Below are 22,637 nucleotides of genomic sequence, written 5' to 3' on the forward strand. Positions count from 1 at the left end.
GCAGACATCCTTTCAGGTGTTTTTCAAAAACATACAAAGTTCTTTGTGGTTCCACTCAAAACATAGAACTTGCCCCTCTCTGCTCGGCTCTAACCACCAGAAGTACTGTTTCCCTCCCTCTTTTTGGCTGGGTGAATGTTTATTGCATTGAACTGGAGCAGCTGGGACAAGAACAGGTAAGATTCCCAGCTGCAGCACCTCCACTAGCAAGGAGGCTGGAGCACCAGCAGGGCCAGGACAGTTTGGCTGCTCTGAGGGGACTGGGGCTGAGCCTGGGCTCTTCTGCCCTGTGCCCTGCTCCAAACACCCCCCTGTGCCCTCCGAAGGAGGCTGAGGTTTTGGGAAAGGGCTGGGTTCCCCCTCCCCACCACTCCTTGGCAGCACTCGGCATTGCTGCATCGAGGCACTGGCACAGCTCCCTTCTCCCAGAGCTGGGCTCTGGGCACGCAGGGCGAGCGGCAAGGTGGGCTCCTGCAGCTGGAAACGCTGCCCAGAACATGAGGAGTCTCCAGCTTCTCCCTCCTTTGGCATCTTTGGCAAACCTGGTTGGGCAGTTCCCCCCTCCCCCTCTGGATGAGCGCGTGCTGAGCCACCATGTGCACTCACCGCAGTGTCTTGCACAAACAGCCAAAGCTCTTCTAAAACGAAGCACTCCCCTCTCCTAGAATAAATGCAAGTAATATCAGATGCCATCCTGGGTAACAAGAATTAATAACTTGTTTCTTCAGAGTCAAGTGCATCACATAGACAGGAGGGGAAATAACTGCAACCTGCCTCTGATTACAACAGAAGATGACAGAGCTGTTCCTGGGCCTTCCTCGTATGTCACTGTCTTTTGCTGCCATTAGCTATTTACCCCAAAGTCATTGAATCATACCTTGGATTTCATTATCAAAACCGATAACTGTTTTGTTACAAACCAGAGTATGTTGCGCTCTGCCTGGAAAAAAAAAACCCAACAATCCTGGCATTGTATTTCTCATAATAAGTTTTAATTGGATTTTAGCTCTCTGTCTTCTGTGCTTCATCTTAGGCTTTATTGGGTTTAATTACAAATCCATAGTTATTTGTTATGTGGCTCTGGTTCGATATTTTGCAATGACAATTACATTTTTATTCACAGAAAAAAATGTATTAGGAAAAAATAGCAAGAGAGAGGCTCATTGTATGAGCTGATTAATTGAATTCCAGCTTTATGTGCATTTATGATGAATGATTGCATGCCAAAAAATGAGTTGAATATTAGATCAGAGTACACTTATTCATTTTAATTGGTTTGCACAAAGTGCAAGCCGCCGTAATAATAGATCAGCTGTGAAACACCATAGCAATGGAGGCACCCAGTGCCCTGACTCTGATGTCTCATAAAACCCTGTTCATGATTTTTAAAAATCTTCCCATGCAGAAGAGCAGTGAGATAGATAGTGAAGCCTCAGCACTCTCATTTAAAGAAAGCAAGGACAAAACATCACTACCTCTGCTTCCGAGTTGCAACTTAGCTTGAATTATTCATTATTCCAACAATAAGCCCTGAAGCATGGCCAGCGAGAAGCCACCTGCCCACCATGGGGAGATGCGATTCTGACCAGCCCTGGGAAACAGAACTCCTGGGGAAAGCATTCTGGGTTTTGTTCATGTCAACACAACTTGGTTTCAACATTTTGGTTATAGGCGCAAGAGACAGGCTGACTTTTTCATCACCTTTTTGCCATACTGTAGCATAGCAGCTGGTTGTCCCCACTGGGAGCTGAACCACCAGCTCCAGCGTTCATCTGCTGCAGCTTTGGCCAGCATGTCTCCCTGGCCAGCACTGCACATCCTGCAGGGCATCAGGAAGAGCTGGAGCCTGTTGCAGAGGAAACCTAGAAGTGTATTTAAAGTCACAGCAAATAGCCTCACAGTAAAAGCACCTGTGTAACCACAGAGGCTTTGCATCATACTTTGAATTTTGGTTGAAATACTTTGCAGAAAGTAGTGCCATTTGAAGCTCTGATGTGATATTGTGCAACTGCAGTTCAGCACCACCCCACAGCGTAACTCAACGTGACATGGCACTGAGAAATACAACCTGACAAACTAGCAGCCACAGTAAGTCTTTCTGGAGAAAGCAAATTTTACTATTTGCTTTCCTCACCAACCACCATTAAATATAGTTTGCCAAGTATTTAAACTATTTACTCACCCCACTTTTACCATGTCACATGAAATTAATTTGAAAGTAGGCAAGGACAAATGCTAGCACATGAGCATGCCAAACTGATGCTCTGAACAAAGACCTAGGGGGGTGGGGCGCGGGAAGAAATGCAAAATCCTACTTTTAGAGGCTGCAGCATTGCAAGGACAGAGAATTTGGCAATTTATTACCACAAACTGATTCAATATATAAAAAGTAAAAAAAACGCAATTCTTTCTTGGCTTTGAAAAACTGCAAGAATAATAGAAAAGGACACTCCACCCCGCCCCACACATTCAGCCTTCTGCCCAGACAGCACATTTATTATACCAAGCCTTCATTTCGAATCAATATTCCTAGTTACTCCTTTGGCCTGTGCTTATTGACCACAGCTATCCTTGCAGCCTTCCTATTTGCAAAATACAGTTCACAGACAACAAAATTTGAGGGGGAGGAAAGCATACTTTGTTTCCCTCAACTCTGCAAAGCAAAGGACAATGAGCATAAGCCAGAAAAATAAATCCAAACTTTTTTCCCCCTGAAAAGCTGAGTGCCAAAACCTGGGTAGGGACCTTCCAAAACCTGAGGTTCGAAAACCCTTGCAAGTTTTGATTTTGTGGGGGAGAGGGGATGGGCCTTTTGTTTTTTAAAGCTTACCAAAAAACTCTGGAAGGAGAATTTGGTGTCACAAGCACTGACCTAGATCATAGCAAATTTACTATGTAAAAAATAAACTGTACACTCTTATTAAGTAAAGCCATTGTGGCTGTTTGATTGCACTGACACTGTGCTTGTACCACATCAGTGCAACAGCTTTATAGAAATCCCTCCTGACCCTCGGTGACAGGAGAGGGGGGAGTTGGGCTCCTGCTATTGAACAGTCAGCGACATTAGGAATTGACACCAAATGTCCAGATCACTTTGCAATAATGCTGCTTTTTAAACCAACCCCTCAGCTGCATTCCAGCAAACTTAGGAAATACCATACCTTGTCAAATGTCATTAAGTTGTGTGGGTTTTCTTTATTTTGATAGTACCTTCTCAAATAATTTGTTTATATAAAAAAACCTTCCCATCTGCGTGCAGCCTCAGAAGTCAGTGACTGCAAGTGCGAATGCTGCCGGATCCTTTCACGCACATCCCACCAAGACTTTTCAGCCAAGGCTTCAGCCTGCTGCAAAAAGCAGGACTTGCATGCTTGGTGTGTGCTGCAAGGAGTGAGGAAGAAGCAAATAACATGTTAGGTCTCAATACAAGAAAACCATCCACTGGCTGGTGCAGCGGCTCTTGGCAATGTCTGAATAAAATAATTTTCCTTTTATCACCCAGGCTGAAAGCCTGATGTGCTGTGCTGCAGGAACATTAGGGAAAAGCCTGGCACAAACAAGATGTGTCAGCCCATTGAACATATCAGGGGAAAAAAAAAAAGGCTCATCTGAAGTGGTCTTCATATGGTCGTATCTAGAGAAATCAAGATCAGCCAGGAAAAAAGTGAAATTAATGGGGATGGCCAGCATCAGGCAAAAGGCTCTCTACAATAACAAGCTGAAAGCCATCTAAAAAAAAAAAAAAAAAAAAGAAGAGAGAAAGATTAAAGCTGAACACTCAAATGCATCTGGTCCAACTGGAAGGGAGAGAGATTTGTGCAACACAGATCTAGTTACTAATTTTATTAAATCAATTATTTGGAGATAGATTCACATCCCAACAGAGGTGAGTCCACAAAGCAGAGCTCATGAATGAATTTAGAGGGAGGTTCTCTCCATTTAGCAGTACTAGTTAGAACTATCCAATTTTTATATGATAAAATGTTCTTATTGTAGGACTACAACACAGTATAAGAGCCCATTAACAGAAATGAAATAATCAAAACACTCATTGTGAACCTCTGAACTGAAATATGAGTGTGCGACAGCTAAGGAAACATAATAGTTTCCTTAAATGTGTTTGTAACTCACACTGAAATATTTAATGTCTGCTCTGCCCACTCTTAACACCTCAATTTTACCTGCCATCGTCCTGACCTAAAACTAATTCTGATCCTCAGCTTCCCAGACTTCATAATTTGAACATCCCAGAGACAATAAGCACTCTGCAGCTGTCACCACTGTGTGGAAAATCAGCTTTTTGCAACTGGTGCTGGGGAAGTTGCCCAATTAATTTTTTCAGACCCAAAACAGCAGCACTGGAAAAGAAGTGACATCTTAGAGATCTGCCAGTTTACTGTTCTTGAAGAGTTAGTACAGGTCAACTAAAAGCAAAGTAAAAACTGCTGAAATATTTGCACGTAGAATAGTTTCAAGGATTTTTCCTGAATGCTTCAAAGTTATCAGACTGACAATTTTTAATAGCTTTGGTGCCTCAGCTCATGTATTCCACAAAAATATGAGTATTAGATGTTGCCATCAGCATAAGATTAAGGAAACCATACAATTCAAAAAACACCTAGGAGAGAAAATGGAGAAAAATCTGTGTTTCTCCCCCTTTCCTTCATGCCAGCCCTCCCCCTATCCCAAGGGATGCAGGGGTTCAGGCGCAGCACGCAGTGCCGGCTCCCACCGAGGGACAGGATCCAGAAGCCAGGAGGTCAAACACATCAGTGCTGCTGTGCTTCCCTCCCTGCACAGGGCAGGTTCCCTGGGTCACACCAGCTCACACAACGTGCCTTTGAAGGGAAGAGTAAATCCTGTGTTTTCCTCTTGGCATTTACCTCTGTGAGTGCCTGTGTTATGCCTTTGAACCTCCCGACAGCTCTTCCTGGGTGGTAGGGGAAGAGGGGGAAAAGCCACCAAGGGCTGGGCTGGGCTTGAAGCATGAAATTTTCTGGCTGGGTTCCTACCACTTGCAGAGCCATCCCAAGCAGGTTGCAGAAGCAGAACGCATATATCTTGAGACATAAATATTAAAAGCTACAAGGCATACCTTAGCTACAGAATAAGCAGCCTTTTTCACAAGGTTTTTTCTCAAAGCTTTTTTCCTTTCTTATTCAGAGAGGCATTCTAGCTGTTGGTCTTGTATACCAAAGGGTCTTCAGCTGATCCTGGCTTCTTCCAGTTATTCATTAACCAGCACTAGAGGATAAGCATTCAGTCTTTGCATTTATTGCATTACCTGGGTGCATGTCTGTCTGCTTTGTGAGCAGACCCATAGCAAACAGCTTCCACACAGCTGGAGGAAAGAGGTGAAGAGCCAGTGCTTTCTGGTGCACATCTGCAGGTGAAATGATGCTCAGGACAGTGCACATCACCGGTGGCTATAGCTGACGGAGGGTTGGGTCATCCCCAGGGTAACCTTCTCCCATTACCAGCTCAGAACCAAGGAGCTGGGAGCTGCATGGTGGTGATGAGCAGGTTTAAGCCACAGACCTGAGATCCATTAGTCACACAAACGCTCACACCGATGTTTACCCTTGGTGCAGAGGCTGCCAAGCCCAGGGCAGAGCAGCCCATCCGCCCTACTGATCCCAGCTGGCCCCAAGCCACAGCTGTCACAAATTACTGGGCAGTGAACTAAACCTAGCTTTAAAACAGCATCAGGAAATAGATATGCTCTTTCTAGCCAAGAAAAAGCTTAAAATTCATCTTAGAGAGAATATTTCCCTTAAGTTTTTCCTCTGTTGCTTGACATGCGTGCAAAAGCATGCTATGTTATTTTATTTCTCCTTTAGTGGAGCAGAAAGGACAAAAATTACTGTGTTATTTGCTGGCATAAGTAAAGAAAAATCCAGAGGAATAAAGAAACTACATATTAGTTCTTATAACAAATCATCTGACACTGAACAGCCAAAGTCCTACAGGCTTTTAGTTGATGACTGCATGGCAGTCCAATGCAAGGATGGCAATTTCCCAGCTTGAGGTAGCAAGTCAGCAGCATCTCCTCCACAGCCTGTCAAAAACGTCTGCAAGGGGGGCAGGGGAGAGGGAACAGAAACAAGGGAGCTTAGAGATGCCAAAAGAAAAGACCGTGAGTAACTGCATGTTTATTAATGTCTGGCTTATTGTCAGTAATGGCAGTCTTTAACAAACAGCCAATTTCTGTGGAGCTAATGTCAACATTTGAGGCACTGCATATTTTTTTTAAATGTCAATTATCAGCTCCAATTGGCCATGCCAACTCAGAAGTGGTTAAGATCACTGTTGATTTGCCAGCTATTTTCTCTTTATCAAATGGAGAGGGCATATGATGAAGTTCAGAAGCAACCCCCTTTATTCTTGCCCACACAACTCTCGCTGCCACACCTTGAGGAGATGAGATGCTCTGCAGCACGAGGGCATCTTCCTCCTGCTGCTGCCAGTGCAGCTCCCGCTGCACGCAGCACACGGGATGGCAGACAGTTTTAGAAGGTCTGTCTTCAGACGGAAAAGTGTCTCTGATCCAGGCTACATGAACAATTAAATAGGCCTGTGTGCTCAACATAAGAACCTCTGAAAAACACATCATGCTCAACAACAGCCATGCGCTCTCCACGGCAGAGCTCAGGAGCAAACAGCATTTCCTTAAGAAACAAAGTTAAAATAAACACTGGTAACTCAGAAATTGTATCTCCTTGCAGAATGAATGGGTGAAAATTGGTGTCCTGCTCCTCTAGCATGCTTCACGTAGCAGCTGGGTGCTAGCCATAACAGAGAGAAGCAGTTACAGAAGTGCAGCACCGTGTGCTGTGGGGCCTGCCCTTCGACTGAGCCTGCACAGCTGCAGCACATAAGACTTTACAAGTCTGACAGAACAGAAAACACAGTCATGACAGTACAAACATGTTCCCTGTGGCTCCTGCATTCTCCTTAGACCAGCTAGCAACACCAAGTGACCTACTGCACAAACAGATGAGGTATCCGCTATGGATGCTACAAAATTTCCAATTCTGACAGCATTCGATGTTCACCTATGAAAAGCCCAATCTTCACTGGCTCATGAGAGATTTCAGGGAATAAAATGTCTCCAAGGTGCCTACAAACTCCCGGTTCCCAAAGCCGGAGCCCTTGCAGAGCACTGCAGGTATCAGGCTTGCAGGAGAGCGTGCCATGGGGCTGGTCACTTCTCAGTGGTGTTTTCTCCTCTCCCCTAACTTTTAATTTTAACATCTCCACCCTATTTGAAGCTCCATATCACACCTGTAAGAGTCATCTTTGAAGCCAAGGTGGGAAAATGGGTTTGGTCATCTTCCATAGCATGTAAGGAAAACAGTTCTGACTCTGCTGAGGATCTAAGATCTGCTGGTCTGTACTTCAACACCATCCAACAGCACAGGAGTCACTACTCTATCCAAGGTCCCTGGGTTTTTCTCTTAACATATACTCTTAACATACAGCACAGACTTGTTTAACAAGTGCTATTTTTCCCAAAAAAATTCTTTTTGTAACTCATTGTGGTTGCACCAGTAAATGCGGCTATGCTTCTTTTAAAATCAGAAATCAAAGTAAATGAAAGCTAGTAACAAAGTTGATGAAACCATTTTTTTTTTTTTTTTTCATTTCTTTTAAGCTGTCAGACTTCTCAGCTGGTAACTTTACAGCTGATATTCTGTTCTCAAAGGGACACGTGATGTCATCTCTGAAAGCCTGGACAGGCAGCTATGAAGGAGATGTAAGGAACGGGAGACGAATGCTGATCCCCTAACACAGGGACCAGTTTTCACACCTTCACACGTGGTTTAAGTGCTTGTGGCTCTCTGGAGAACTGGGACAACTGCCCTTGGAGAAGGCCAGCAAGAGTTGTTTGGGACATTCATATGAGCAGCAAGTTTGACAACCTGCCTCTGCTGCAGCTGGCAAGGCATCACCCTGGCTCAGAGCGTGGGATTCATTTAAAGAAAACAGGCTGTCCATACTGGGTGAGATCAGAGAGGAACCTAGACCCAGCCCATGCAGAATTCAAGTGGAAGTTTTATATCGCTACAGAGCACAATGAAGAGCACCCATTTCTAGACAGGCTGCATTGTCTTGCATTTCTCAGCACAGGTTTGTGCCAGTAACAGGGCAAACGAAAGGGTACCAATGTGAAAGAGGGACAGAAGAAAAACAAAGGCTAGACTTAGGCAAGGAGAGATGCTGACAAGCAGATAGAAAACAGGACAGTTTGAGGTCACACGTTAATTTATATTCAGAAACAGCTTCCAGTTTCAGCCTCAGGATCAACTGTTATTTTTCCCACTTATTACCTTCTTGAACGTCTTTGCACCAAGAGGAAGCGACCGCAACTTGTGTCTGTCCTTGCATAAACTGCTTAGAGGACTGAGGGGCTACAGCCCTGCAGAGGCTGCATTGGGGGGGTGGGGGGTTTGACACCACCACCGCAAGCTCATCTCAGTGGAGCCCTGCACGGTCCCAGAGATGACTCCCTGTACCTCTGACAGCACCCCGAAAGCAGTACGGTGACCGAGCAAAAGCATTTCATTCATTAGTAAAATTGAGGACACTGAGGAAAACACTACCCTCAGAAAAAGCAACCCTTATATTTAAACATCATAAAATAAATTGGATGTACTGAACAGTACTTTCAAGAGTTTCAGGCATGCAAAACGTTGAAGTGCTTGAAACAGTTTTCTCTCTATCGTAGTGACATGAGTCAGTAACAGCTCCACCAGGCAAGCTTCTCATGGGGCAAAGGGTGGAAAGGCTGGAGTGGAAAGGTCAGATTTTAAGGAAGAGTCAAACCTGACAGCAGCTGTAAGCAACTCAAAACTAGGACAGAAAATGCCATCATTGGGGTCCTCATTATATCCCATCTCACTCCTTAGCATACACCTCCATACCTGGTGAGGTTTTAATTAACAGGACACCTCAGCATCCTGATGACCTGGCACTTGCCTGGGATAGAGCAAGAAGAGCACAGTGCTACTGCCCAGCAGCCATCAGCATGTGTTGCAGCATTAGACAGTACATGCTAACACTCTGCCACTATGGAGAAAAATTATGCATTTTAACCTTTTTTGAACTGTTATTTTTACGCACCACTTAGTCTTGTAACCTTCTTAGTTGATGTATGGAGGTCTAAAACATGCTAAGATATACATGTTGAAACAAATGGAACTGGGTAGAAAATAATTGCTATTTGTGAGCATGCTAGGTATTAATTAGGGAGCCTCATACAAGATGTATGAAGAAACATATTTTAGGGAAGTAAATGTATTGATCAGAATAGGAAAAAGAACAATCTAAAAATATCTTAACATTCAGGACTACAGAAAGGCACGAAAGTGGAAATGTGGTTCAAAAATAAAGATAGGGTCTACAACATGCTGAGTGTTTCCTGACTAGGAAGACAAGCTATGTGAAGGAACTGGGATTTGTAAGACTTATAGCAGAAAGGCAGCAGGAGTGAGAAAAGGAAAAGAAAAAGCAAAAGAAAATGAGCTTCAAGTGGAAAAGAACACCTCAGCTGGAGAGAGCCTTTCCAGCCCTGCCCAGGGAAGATGTGCTGGAAGACATCTGGTTCCCAGAAGCTTAAGACAACCAGATTGAATTCTGAATTGAGGAAAGGCCTCACACTAACACATATGCATTCTTTACATGTGAACATAGAGGCCATTTAATTTGGGCCAGAAAGCAGGCTGATGGAGAAAAAAAAAAATTAAGTAGGACTGAAAATGACATCCTAGACAGCCATTCAAATAAATCCCACCATTAAAATTGGATCACTCCATAGCTACAGCAATGGCAAACCAATAGCACACAGAGGGTGCATCTGTGCTGGCAAACAGAGAAGACAGGAGTGGCTGTGGGCTGAGGGGACACTGCCAGGCAGGTCACCCCAAGTGCCTCGCAGAGCTCTGTGTCCCTGCAATCACGTTTCGGTTACTCCCACAGCAGCACAATGCTGAAACACAAACCGAGAGACACTTTTAAAAAAAGATTTCAAAGAGAACTGCATGTATTACTACCAGTGCAGGGGGTGGGAATGAGACTCAAATGAGAAATTAATAGAATATAGTAATAATATGATCCTATTAAAAATGTATCTAAGTTTTTGCTGACAATTAATGGTCTTATCCTGAAACACTCAGGCTCTCATCTGTGTTTCAAAGATTTCACAGCTGCAGTTCTCCTGACTCAGTTTTTGCCATCTTTTAAACAGATGTGGGGAGGCAAAAAGGAAGTGGCTTAACACTGTATATCCTAGAGTTTTCCCTTGCCCTTAGCATGTGGGTGACAGTCCCCGAGAAGATTGCTGAGATTGTGAGTGCTGCAGTTATTATCCAAATGGTGAAAAACATTGAGTTCAGTGGTGAGCCAGGTAGGAATTGGCCAGATGGAACCAAGACCTTTCTTCAGTGGGACGGTCAGAGAGCACCTTCAGCCTCCCCATTTTACAGAACCGCTGAAATCCCAGAAAATAATAATAAAAAAATACAACGTGTATGGGTAGGGGAACAGCATCATGTCAGGCTGCAGTATATGAAGTGTTTGCCAGCATATGGGGGCTGAGCCTTGGCTCACATAAATTGCCACAGCTACATAAAAATCTAAGGAGTTACGACATACCCTACCAGCTAAATATTATTCTCTGTTGGCAAACATTTCACAAATCCTCATATCTATTGAGGGCCATAACAAAACTCTTCTTCCACCCCCAGTAAACAGCTTGGTGGAAGCAAAGTTCTTGGAGCCCATGAGATGAGCTTCTCTCAAGCAGTTCTGCCTCCCCCAGACCCATTGCCTGAGATGGAACACGTCAGAAGGCAGAGACAAAATAGATGGTTGGAGCTGTGCTGATGGCAGAAGCAAAGCTTATTCTGCACTTCAACATATTTTCCTTCCACAGTTGTCCATCTGTATTTTTGATGAACACTGCAAATTCCTAATCATAATCCTAAAATACCCACCCCTGACTCTAGCAGTTTTACAGCCTGTCCTCTGGTACCTGAGAATCCAGCAGGACAAAGGAGGTTGCCCTCAAACCACACACATTGAACCACTTGCTCCACAAAACAGACCTCATAGGAACAAAACTCTGCAATGTGAAAGCTATATAAACTTGAATTACAAATATTGAAATTGTACACATCTCTTCAGGTTATCTCCCATTAAAAATAAGCCTGAAAAAGCTATCAAATGCTATCCCAGTTTAGCATACTGCTCAAGAGGGCATTTGTACATGGTGCAGGGAAGGATAATTGCATTGCTCTGTAAAGACTCGGTGGTGTTTCAATGATGTTTGATTGCTCCTTGAGTAGCCAGAAAATACAAGCTGAAACCTTTCTGGCAGATACAGAAGTACGGCCAGGGCTGAGTCACTGTTGCACTTGTCATACTCAGAGACTGCACCATTTAGCTTCAGCTGTGGTGGGAAATGCATTGCAATAAGAAACTTCTCAGAACAGAGCAAGATTGTGCTCTTCAAGATGACTATGGCCAAATGGCGCCAGCAGCATCTCAGCAGCAACCTTTCCCCAGTCATTCAAACCCAGATCCACTGACTTCAGCAGCACATCACCACTGCTGCTGTTCCTGTTGTACCTACATGGAAGACACAGAGTACTGGACCCTCCAACTGCAACACAATTATTTGTTCAGTCCCAGAAGGTTACACCTGCACCAATCCCCAAAAACAGAAGGGCTGCACAAGTGCAGTTACAGGGAGTAAGTTGAAAACGGAAATTTTACAATTCTTCAGCTGTACATCTATGTCACATGGATGTAACTGAGGACAAAGTTTCATGATTTGAAAGAGGAGAACTCTGCTTCTCAGTGCAGAGTCAGCACAGCAGTCAAATAAACAGATTTTTACCAGCATGGAAAAATACTGTGAGAACATGGGATCCCATGTCATGATTGATTCTGATGCCTATTTCTAGCAGAATGACATAGAGAACATTTTCCTACCACAACCGATACAAATACCTGAGGTGGCCTTATAGCCATCACAGCCAGTGGGCTGCCCTGTCTCATGCTGATGAAGGTTTGGGTGCAAGGCAGTACTGACCAAGCAGCCTGTGCTCATCTCACAGCTGTCCTTGTGCAGGCAGAGCAAAGGGCCACCAGCCTGCAGTGTGCCTATGTGATCCCTTCAGCAGGCACTCCATCCCCGCGTTACCCTGCGGGGTAGGGACTGCATCAGAGGGGGACACTGCGATCCATTCGGGCAGCCAGCACTACACTGCACTCGCTGCTCTGTAGGGCTGTTTACTGACCATCACTGTATGTCACATCAGCAAGGGGAAAAAAAGGCTCTGCAAAAGTTTAAGGCCAGCAGACAAACCCTTTCCCCAACTTTTCAGTTTCTGAAGGCTTACGCGTTCTTGGTTGCAGAAGTACTGAGACTCGCAACCCAAACCTCTGCACCCAATTCTGACCCTGAGACTTTTGCAGCCAGTTTCACTTCCAAGGCCAGTGCCAGGGTGAAGACCTCCCCAGGACTCCTGGGAGACAGTACTCAGGTGGCTGAAGGCACACAGCACTCCGCACTGCAGAAGCGGCATGTGCCTTACTGCTGCCCCTTGTCAGCGCTGCACATCAGAGCCCACTCAGCTGAGTTTCAACTTACCTGTTCCACAAGCATTTTGGTTACGGGCTGCCTCCTGATCTTCCCTTGCAACTAAGAAGAGAGCGTGATCGAGCCCAGGTGCTTCACTCCATGCTCTGGTCAAACGATTAGCCACAGATGAAGAAGCAGGCAGATCAGAACAGGGTGCTTCCTTCCAAAGGATACATACACAGATAGAAAGATAAGTACACACTCACAGATTTATATATGTCAAATGATATCACATATATATGTATGTGTATTTATATAAAAACAAGCACTTAAGGAAAGAGCATTTGTCATGCTGCGCAAAGTTAACCAGAGGCACCGAGCACAGAGGCTGTAACTGGGGATCCTGGAACAAAGAGCAAACACAGAACTAGAGAGGGTAAAATTGATTTGATTTAGAGTTGCCTGGTATCACCAGGATCCTTTCACTCATCCCATCGTTATATTCAGAGAGCAAAATAATCATATTGTTCAGGGAAAAAAGGTTTAAAAAAATACAGGAGTGAAAGTCAAAAAGAGGTCTGAGCAAGTGGGGTTTAAACAACTCTGCAAGTGAAATGACACAACATAGTTGCAAGGAGAGCTATCCATTTTATTTAACGGTAACCAGCTGCATAAAAAGAACACAGATTGTTAGCTCTGAGTGGAAAACTCTATAGGAAAAATCTCAGCACTAGACACGCTGGGGGTGAGCCCAGCGGTTTTCCCTGCAGCATCATCTGCACTTGGAGCAGAATATGCTCTGCACCCTCAGAGTCTGAAAGTTAATAGTTAGGCTGAGCTATTATTTCAGGGAGTTTTCAACTCATTAGTATTCTTGGTGCTTACAGACAAAGGGATTGTTTTGAAGGTATGAAAAAAAACCCCAAACCTGTTTAAGCTTTCCAGAACACCAAAACATTTGTTTTTGAGAAAATTAATTGTACTTGGCCAGTTCTGTGAATCTTGACCCTTACAAAATTACAATAAAATTAATTTCAAAATGAAACAATTTAAAGTTACTTGAAGGCTTCATGTGAAGTCAGATTTACCTTCTTTTCAGGGAGGTTTTCAGGGTTTATCTTTAATGAAGCAAACTTCTAAACTCAGGAAGTTTTAAAGCTCCTGGCTAAATTGAGGCTATCTTTTATGGAAAACAGGAGCCTCCAAAATAATTGCATACTTCTAAGAATGTGACTATTCATACATCGCTGTTTCTCTACTCACAGCTATGATTTTCCTGTTACAGAAACACAAAAAGCCATTAATGTCCTTGTTGCTACGAGCAGATTTGCAAAGAACCAGGGATAACAGCTCCTTAGGAAGCGCTGCCTGCACAGGGCTACTGGCAAGGGTAAGAGAGATGAAGCAGGCTGTTAAGACAGAGCCATATGAATATTTTTAAATGGTATGTTCCAAGATGTTGTTTTCATTGGGGTTTTGGGTTGGTGGTTTTTTTGGGTTTTGGTTGGTTGTGGGGTTTTTTTGGGTTTTTTTTTGTGCTTGCATGGGTAGCTTTCCTCTCTGCCCACCACAACATTGTATGCAGCCTTGCTGGTGGTCCCACCTGCCAGGCTGGAGGCAGCTTTGTGCAGGGGGCACAGCTGCTTCTGCCCTCCAGCCCACGGCAGGCAGCCAGGGGGACCAGCCACAGCCCATCAGCAACCACAGGCATGTACGGATGGACAACATCCATCAGACACCTGTGTCTGCAGATAACCCACAGCAAGTCAGAGCAGAAACAAGGGCAGCTCGGAAGAGGGATGACAACGGGCACTACAGAAAGAGGTTATTAGGAATAAGAGGCTGATGGGCTCCCAGGGAAGAGCAGGAGGGCAGCTTTTACCTTGTATTACTTGTGTAAACACACAACCTACAGTAATGAATTGCAGCGGGAGGCAAATTGGAAGAGATAGCCCACAGATTACAGATGTAAAACTATGGTACTTGCTCTTAACAGGTACAGACAGTAACCCTGTAAGAGATAAGTGATACTGATGTGGAGAAGCTGAACAGAACAAAAGAAAGGAGGTAAATCTCTGTGCTTTGATAATTAGCAAAGGGCTGACCACTAGAAGAGAAGCAACAACGCACTAAGAAGTCCTACCTGCTGTCAATGGCTATTAACGCCAAAGAGTTCTTTATGGTAGTTCTTCATGGTAGTTCTTCCAGATTCCAGTGATATTTATTCCTTTTGCAGGACTTAACAAAATAATAACAATACCTGTGAGGAATCTTTCTACACGCAGCCTGTGACAGGGCCCTCCCATTGTTCCATCCGTGATTTATCTGGGAGCTCAGAGTGCAATCATTAGATGACCACAGAAAGCATAAGACTTTTCGAGGGCTAATGATCACTGTGAAACCTTCCCAGTGGGTGCACAAAAGGTAATTTATCATAATTTGCTTCTGTAATTTTGATGTATTGAGCAATACTCCTATTGTTCAGCGGTCTCGTGAACCTTCCAGGGTAACACAGAGGCGGAGGCAGGTGAAGCTGTGAGATGCAGGAGGTTGACTATGCAACTGTGGGACCACTCTTCAGGCACACTATGTGTGTATCCATGATAGCCTCATCCAAGGAGTCCGTGAAAAACGTGCTCAAGTCAGTGGACTGACACCAGAGTCCTCGGTGCTGGGTGGCCAGGCTGTCTCTGCCCTGACCTGAGAGCAGAGTGGTCAGGTGCTGTGGGAAGAGCTGCTGCTGCACTACCTGTTCAATTTCAACTATCAAAATGTTTATTTACATCATGTTTCCAGCCAGTGTTGGTGGGCAGAAAATCCAGGCAAACATCACCAGATCCACACAGCACCCCCAAACATGACAAATAGTCCTACAAACCACAGAAGAATTAGGAACAATGCCGTGCCAGACAGGTTTTCTGAAAAACGACATTCTTCTTACTAAGCAGTTTCTCAGATGTGTTTTGTTTTTCCCCGGCATGGCAGAAGCATGTCTACTCTCTGAAATTTGTATTATTTGCTTGACTGAAAATCAAAATTATTCACTTCTGAAGTGAAAAGCCCTGGGTTTTGCATATGTGAACTAGGACTGAGTCTTGCTAACTCTATGTGAAAGGAAATAAAGGTACCTAATTTTCAGTTGCTTTTGAAAACTCCACTACAATTCCTTTGCATCTCTGATAAGAGACACTTTGAAAGTCAGGTAGTGTTTGTTTTTTTTAAAGAAACCCAGTGCAGATCAAATGATAGACGTTATCTAACTTTCCTTACATCCTTGATCTTAAGATAAAAATGCTAACAGGTATTGCAACTGTCAGTTTGGTTCCCAAAATACATCCTTATCATTTTCTTTATACAGTAAAGCATTTATCACTTTTCCTCTTTTGTAAGAGTGTCAGCGTTTGTGTACTAACACTTTTCTGGCACTTTGTCATGTACTCAGCCAGTGAGATTATCTGGGAGCATTTTGGAGGCACCAAACAAACACAAAAGGAAGCATTTTCTGTTTAGAGAAGCAAAGCCAGTCTCATCACTGCAGAGATCCCAGAAAATGCATCTCAGATGCAAATTGGTTTCATGACACCAGGAGAAAAAAAAAAGCCAGTCATATTTCTAAGGAAATAAGGTGAAAAAAATATTAACTGTAAGCAAACTAGACATCACTGGCAGGATTGGTAGCATTTTTTTCAGCAGTCAGTGGGTTTTTTCCCCCCTACCAGATCTCTTATTGCTTTTTTTCTTCCACCCCAAATTCTGATGATCAAGAAAGCATGCTGGAGAATCAGTTTTGAAACCAGAAATCCCACGATATCAAAATTAAGTAGATTTCAGAGCAGTTATTTGGACATCAGCCATGAAGGAAATGCTGGCTTTGGCTGCCCCCGCCCCAAAACCCAGGGATTCTTTTTCCCTCTCCACTTTGGGTAGGAAAGTCAGTTTGTTTTCATCTGCCTCTTGTACTATCAATGATTCAAGTCTCCTTACAAAACTCCAGAGCTGTCACTCTCCCATTGACATGAATTTCTAACAGCTCATCCATGCACCCTTCTGTTCTTAACGATCTTTAAGGGTACCTTCCGACACATGATATTCTAAGATTCCTACTAGGCATGACTACATCACATCTCCCCTTTAACTCAGCAATGAAGACAAGCGTGAGGAATAAATAACACTGGGAGAGATGTAAAAACAAAAAACCAACAAAAAATAACAAAACAGTAGAAAAATATAGTTCTTTGAAAGATGATTAATTAACAGAAGGCAAAAGGTTCTCACTGATCATATTTACTTAATCCACGATCAGCAGCAATATTGCCAGCAAATAAAGGACAGTCAAACAGCTCTCTTATCAGTTATCCTTTCTAGAAGGAAAGCACCAAGCTTCCTGAAGCAACCCTTTATCCTATTTAGCTACAATAAAATTACACCAAGGTATTAAAGAGCAGCAGACTCCAAAGGCTGTTACACCCCTAGAATGTCCTGCCACAACCATGCCAAGGGGTCACTGCTAAAGCAAACTGTCCCAGGCCATGCCCGCTCACAGTGTGACTGGGGCGTTCATGTTTTGGAGAAGCACTTGCTGCCTGTTACAGCACAGCTTTGTTTGTAAGCTTGAGGTCATCACTACAGAAGTCTGTCAGCATCATTTCTGAGGCACAGAGCTTTTGCCTCCTGGTCTGCAAGCCAGGACCTGGGAACCAAGACATGGGCTGTGGGTTATGCCCATAGCATAAGGGGGACAGGACAGCACAAGACCTGTGCTGGACTCTGCAGTGTTGAAGGAGCTGCTCTGGGCATGCGTGTACCCGCAGGAGAGCATCCTCACACGCTACAGTTCTTCTAGCATGTGGGTTAATCACACTTCATGACTCACCAAGACATTACAGCAGAGCATGATCAGTAATACCCATAAAACTCAGGAACCCAGATGTTTTGCATTAAAGCTAGTGGAAAACGTCTCCGTTTCAGCACAAGCAAGGTTAGGCATCGACGTGCAGCCCCAGTCATCTCTAGCACAGCTGAAGACCAAAAGGCCCAGGCACAGTGTTTCAAAAACAGAGGCAGCACTGCAGACTATGTGCCTAGCCCACCCCAGGGCACATCCAGCCTAGGGTGCCCTGGCCTCTGACACAGCTTGGCACCCCAGCGCCCTCAGAGCAGCTTGAGACCAGCCTGCAGCCCCCCACCCTAGCCCCGTCCCACACAGCCAGCTGCAACACAGCGCTGGCACAGCTAACACCTGATTTGGTCCGAAAGCTCAGCATAATAAAACTGCCATTCCAGTAGTACCCAGAAGTGCACTAAGCGTTTTAAATTTAAATAAATGAACAAATTTATGTTCACTGAACTGCTACCAGCTATCATATGAATGGTGTTTGAGTGCCACTTCTCCAGCTATTTGGCCACTCACTGCGTGTGCCAAAAAAAGTTATTGAGTAACTGACTTTTGTGCTGTGATGCATCTTTGATGTTGATGCTTTATCATTTCCTGGCAGTTGCAACTGTTTTCTGCTTTTCTTGCCATTGCTACTTTTCTTGAAAACTCCAACTGTCATTTTGCTTCATTGATATTTGTCTCTAGCACGGTCTTCTGCGATGCTGGAGTTTATGAGCTGGAATTAATGGCAAGTGTGGCTTTTGGCTAAGCCTGCTTAGTGTACCCATGAAACCTATAGTCATTTTTCTGTATAGCAGAGATCATACCATCCTAAGCCTTGCCCCCAGTCAAGTATCTATTAGTGCATAGTATAAGTACTAACATTTTCATTTGCTTTGTTCTTGCTTCGCCTACATAAGGGCTCAGTAGATTTCTCATGCAGCCACACAATTGAAACTCTTTTAGTGTCTACCATTTTTTTCTTTTTTTTTGTCTCCAAGTCAAGTGAAAAAGCAGAAGTCAGGTCTTTTATTAGCTGTATGGGTAGATGAAGATTTATTCATCTAGACTTCAATTTTCATTTTTTTTTTCCCCTGGGGGTGCGTTAATTGGCTCCCAAATGGAGAAAGAGCAAGGCACTGGGGTGATACCTCAATGCAGAAGCAAGAAAAGTCAGTTTATAGATGCTTCTTAACTTTGTGAACAAGCAAAGTAACCCAAATCCCGATGGGAGCTGTGTTCAGACTTCATAACTCAGGACACTTACTCCTAATCCAGTCCCCCATCATGAAGGGGTCCTTAGGGTAAACAAAGGAGGGATGGTGAAACAGGGGACCACCTATTCCTCCCAGTCCTCCAGGTCATCTTTCCCAATCTAAAAATGCATTATGGTCATCTTCACTAAACCAAAACAGTATATAGGATAAATAGGATAACCTGCAGGACAAACCTCCTCCATTACATTTTTTTTCCTCCTGTCCTTGCTTTCATTAGTAGCATCTCAGAACACAAGCAGTAATAGTTAAATTCAGGAGTTAATTTCTTCTCTGGGCAGCTGAAGGAAAAGGCCATGGACCAGTTACTCACTTATTGCATATCCAGAAGGTGGTCAGGTATCACAGGAAGGAGTACATCATAACTACCTAAAGAAAATAGGAGAAACAAGCATCACTGCTGCAACAACAATTAGCTGGTACACTGGCCATTAAAGTCTAAGTAAAGATGATACAATAAGCAAATGCTTATCTGCAAAATCCAGGCTCCTAGTAATGATAATGACCTTTCGTGCAGTGTTTTGTGATAGTTACTGACCAGTTGGAAGAGTAATCCTTGTTCAGTTTGTATTAATTGCGGTAAAACACATTCCTTGTTAACCATTATTGCTTCAACAACATATGCAAAGCTATTCAGAGCTGAGTTTACTCTGTACAAACAGAGCTCAGTCATAATTAATCTGTGTGCATCCCTTCTTTTCACACAGACAAAGGAATGGGACGGGTAGCGCTCATCAGCACAGTTCGTAAGTATGGAATGCTTGCCAGTCAATGTAACTTCCCAGTAATGCTCTAAGGTTGCTCAAATAAAACAGCAACGCTTACTGCACAAGAAAGCTTTGCTTCCTGGTGTGATATTGCTAATTCTGGAGGAAAACATCAAACATGTGAAAACAAAGGCCGTGTCATTATTCCACAGCATAAAACATCTCCAGGCAGTACAGAGTATATTCCCCGTTTCGGTAAATGGATTATCTGAACACATTCTAACATTCACAGCCTGCGCTCCATTAGTCCCGTGTGGCAAGTGGCTAACTACGCTCTGGTACCTGGTAAGGCATTTACACAGCCTAACCAGTCCTTTCATCATTTTATAAATGGCTTTCACTTTAATAGGTTTCATTATGCCTTAGTTGTCATCCTGCGTTCCACATGGTAACTCACTGCTCTGTCACCCAGTTGTGCTGTTTGAGGATAATTAATGTCCCTGGGCAAAGGCAAAATAAAGCACAAATGCATAACGCTAGTTCTGGGTTTTTTTGGGATACGTGACAGAAGAAAACAAGCTCCCAATCTCCCCTTCATTTTGCATTTTTGTGCTACCATAAAAAGCCTTTTTTCCTTCTATTGTTTACTGGTTTACTACCAAGGCCCCCTCAGATTTTATTTCAACATGAATATTAATTCAAGTGTCATTTATATTATTGTGAACAAAATGAGAAAAAAACCTCAAGGCTGTTACAAATCCTAGTCTTCCTGGCAGAACAGTCAGGCTCTTTTTAGAATAATCACACACCCATTATTCATATATTAACTGGTGCTTTACAAAATAAATACAGAAGCACAGCCCCTGCGTAAAAGGATTTCCACTGGACTCCTGGCTCCATCTTTGTTTTTAGCTGGATAACACAGCAAACTGGTTAACCAGGGCTAAGACAGGAGCATTTCCTTCCACTTTTTTCCACATCCATTTCTGTTCTGCTTTGTCACACTCAGTTCTCTCCCCGTCTGGAGCCCCAGCATGTGCCCCGCCGCCCACAAGCTGAAGGCACCTGAGCCCCTGCGCCTTGTGCGGGGGGATTCAGGCCAAGTGCTCCTTTGCATTGCTGGTTACAGCAGCAGCTCACAGGAGCCAGAGGATGGCCAAGGCTGGCAAGGAGCTCTGGAGATCACCTCGTACAACCCCTTCTGGGCAACTCATTCAGGCGTTTGACCACTCTCATGGTGAAAATGGGTCTGTCCCATCCGGCCAGAGCCAGCACTGCTCCTGGGGCAGCCCGGGGCGCTGCTGACCCTTCTGCAGCAAGAACACCACGCTGGCTCATGTTAACTTGGTGGCCACCCAGACGCCCAGGTCTTTCCCCAAAGCCCTTTTCCAGCTGGTTGGCCTCCAGCATGTACTGGGGCACAGGTTTATCCTTCCCTGGGCACAGAACTCGGAGCTTCACTTTGCAGAACTTCATAAAGCCCCCGTCTGCCCGTTCCCCCAGCCTGTCCCAGCCCCCTTGAAGAGCAGCACAGCCATCTCTGCTGCCTGCTCCTCCCCTTGCGCTATCTACCAGCTTGCCCAGGGTACGTGCTGCCCTGTCAATAATCAAGGTGTTAATCAGTAATCACTCCAAGCATACCTTACAGTCTCTGTCCATCACAGAACAGAGAGCACAGAACAGGGGGAACAGATGGCAGGGAGGGGAGGGGAGACAGACCAGATTCAAAGTTAATGATTTTTTAGTGTTTAACTTAAATGGTCAAGGCAGCAGCTCTTTTGCAGTGCAAGAGTCACATATGCTGCCCAGCAAAACTTGAACTTGGCTAAGAAGCTTGCAGCCTCCAAGGCAACAGCAGCTCACACCTCACTCCATATCTGCACGCTTCCTGAGTACAGATCTGCACCACCAGTGACAGCTGTGACACCCACCATTCATTCCTACCCATTCCGGTGTGCTGTGTTCACAGGGCAGGTTTGAGACTCCACACCACAACTTCCAGAGCCTGACCCCCAAATGCCAGAGCTTCTGCAAAATTAGTGAAGAAAACTCCTCTGAGCAACCAATTCTTGGCTTCCCTGCTAAGGGCAGTGCTTCCAATTAGCATCTCAAAGCCTTCTGAACAAAATGCTGCATTTACAAAGCCTGCATCCAGAACTCTGTGTGACATTTTGCAGTACTGCTGGTTTTCCACTCCCTGGAAAGCTGCCCATATAAGCCTTTAAAATGCCCAAAGCCTCTTCCAATACAAGTGGCAAAAAGAGCCTTCCAAGACTTTCAGCGGTAGTATTTTACCTCTGAAAAAAGTATATTTTTCCCATAATATATCAGGCTGTCACCTCGTTCTCCAAGGCTGGTCTGGTCTAGTGGACGGAGTTCATGAACTATAACACTTTGCCAATGAAAAGGGGGTTCCTAGAACAGAAAAGGTTTCCCTTTGTTTCCAAAATCACTGAGTTATTTTGCAGTAGGTGCACGTTGAGCTTCAGTAGCACAAGCAGAGCTTTACAAACACCAAGGGAAAGTGCAGATCAGTCGTGGTCCTGTCTGCCCACACCCCCTCCCACCTCTTGTTCACAAGGACCATGTTTTTCTGAAATTTTTTCACGGTATGTGGATATTACCTGGAAAAGCAAGCTGAAGTACATGCAGTATTTGAAACAGGCCAAGCACAGTGCTCAGGACACTGGGCTAGTAGAAACAGCTGCTGTTCGGGGAGACCTAAAACATCACCTCACAGGTGTTAGGAGTCCCAAGGAACACCTGCAGCTGTTAGATGCTGCTGTTAGGGGCATTGCCCTCAGAAAATTAACATTTCTTTTTAAACTTCCCATGCAGCTACAGCTACCTAGAGCTTTTTCCACTGCACGGAGCTGTAAAACACTATGTTCTACTTCAAGGTTTTTTACTTGGCTGATGAAAGTTAACCAATGATAACTAGAAGGACATTGGAATTAGCTGCTGTGAATGTTCTCATTGCTGTAATCATCTCTGGCCATCTATAACGACCAAAGAACGGTATTTGAAATTATGTAGACCAAAACAAGTAATCCCTCGCAAATATAAATACTCCAAAGAACTCTTGCCCTCCCCGAGGTCCAAGCAAGGATTAGGAGAGTTTGTCTTGCTTTGAATGAAGGAATCAAGCCCCAATGCCAAAAAGCTAACAAAGTTGAGAAACCTACCTTACAGCT

At 44.3% G+C, this 22,637-nt stretch overlaps 1 long non-coding RNA gene across 6 annotated transcripts in view; it reads right to left on the bottom strand.

Annotated features, from left to right (window-relative positions):
• Positions 1–22,637, bottom strand: part of LOC119152641 — a 51,851-nt gene that overhangs the window by 7,844 nt on the left and 21,370 nt on the right. For all 6 annotated transcript variants that reach the window (XR_005105830.1, XR_005105828.1, XR_005105826.1 and 3 more), the window contains exon 5: positions 607–661. This is a non-coding gene — a long non-coding RNA (uncharacterized LOC119152641). The remainder of the gene's footprint in view (positions 1–606; positions 662–22,637) is intronic.

The sequence above is a fragment of the Falco rusticolus genome, chromosome 8 (genome assembly GCF_015220075.1).
Source record: "Falco rusticolus isolate bFalRus1 chromosome 8, bFalRus1.pri, whole genome shotgun sequence".
NCBI classification, from domain to species: Eukaryota; Metazoa; Chordata; class Aves; order Falconiformes; family Falconidae; genus Falco; species Falco rusticolus.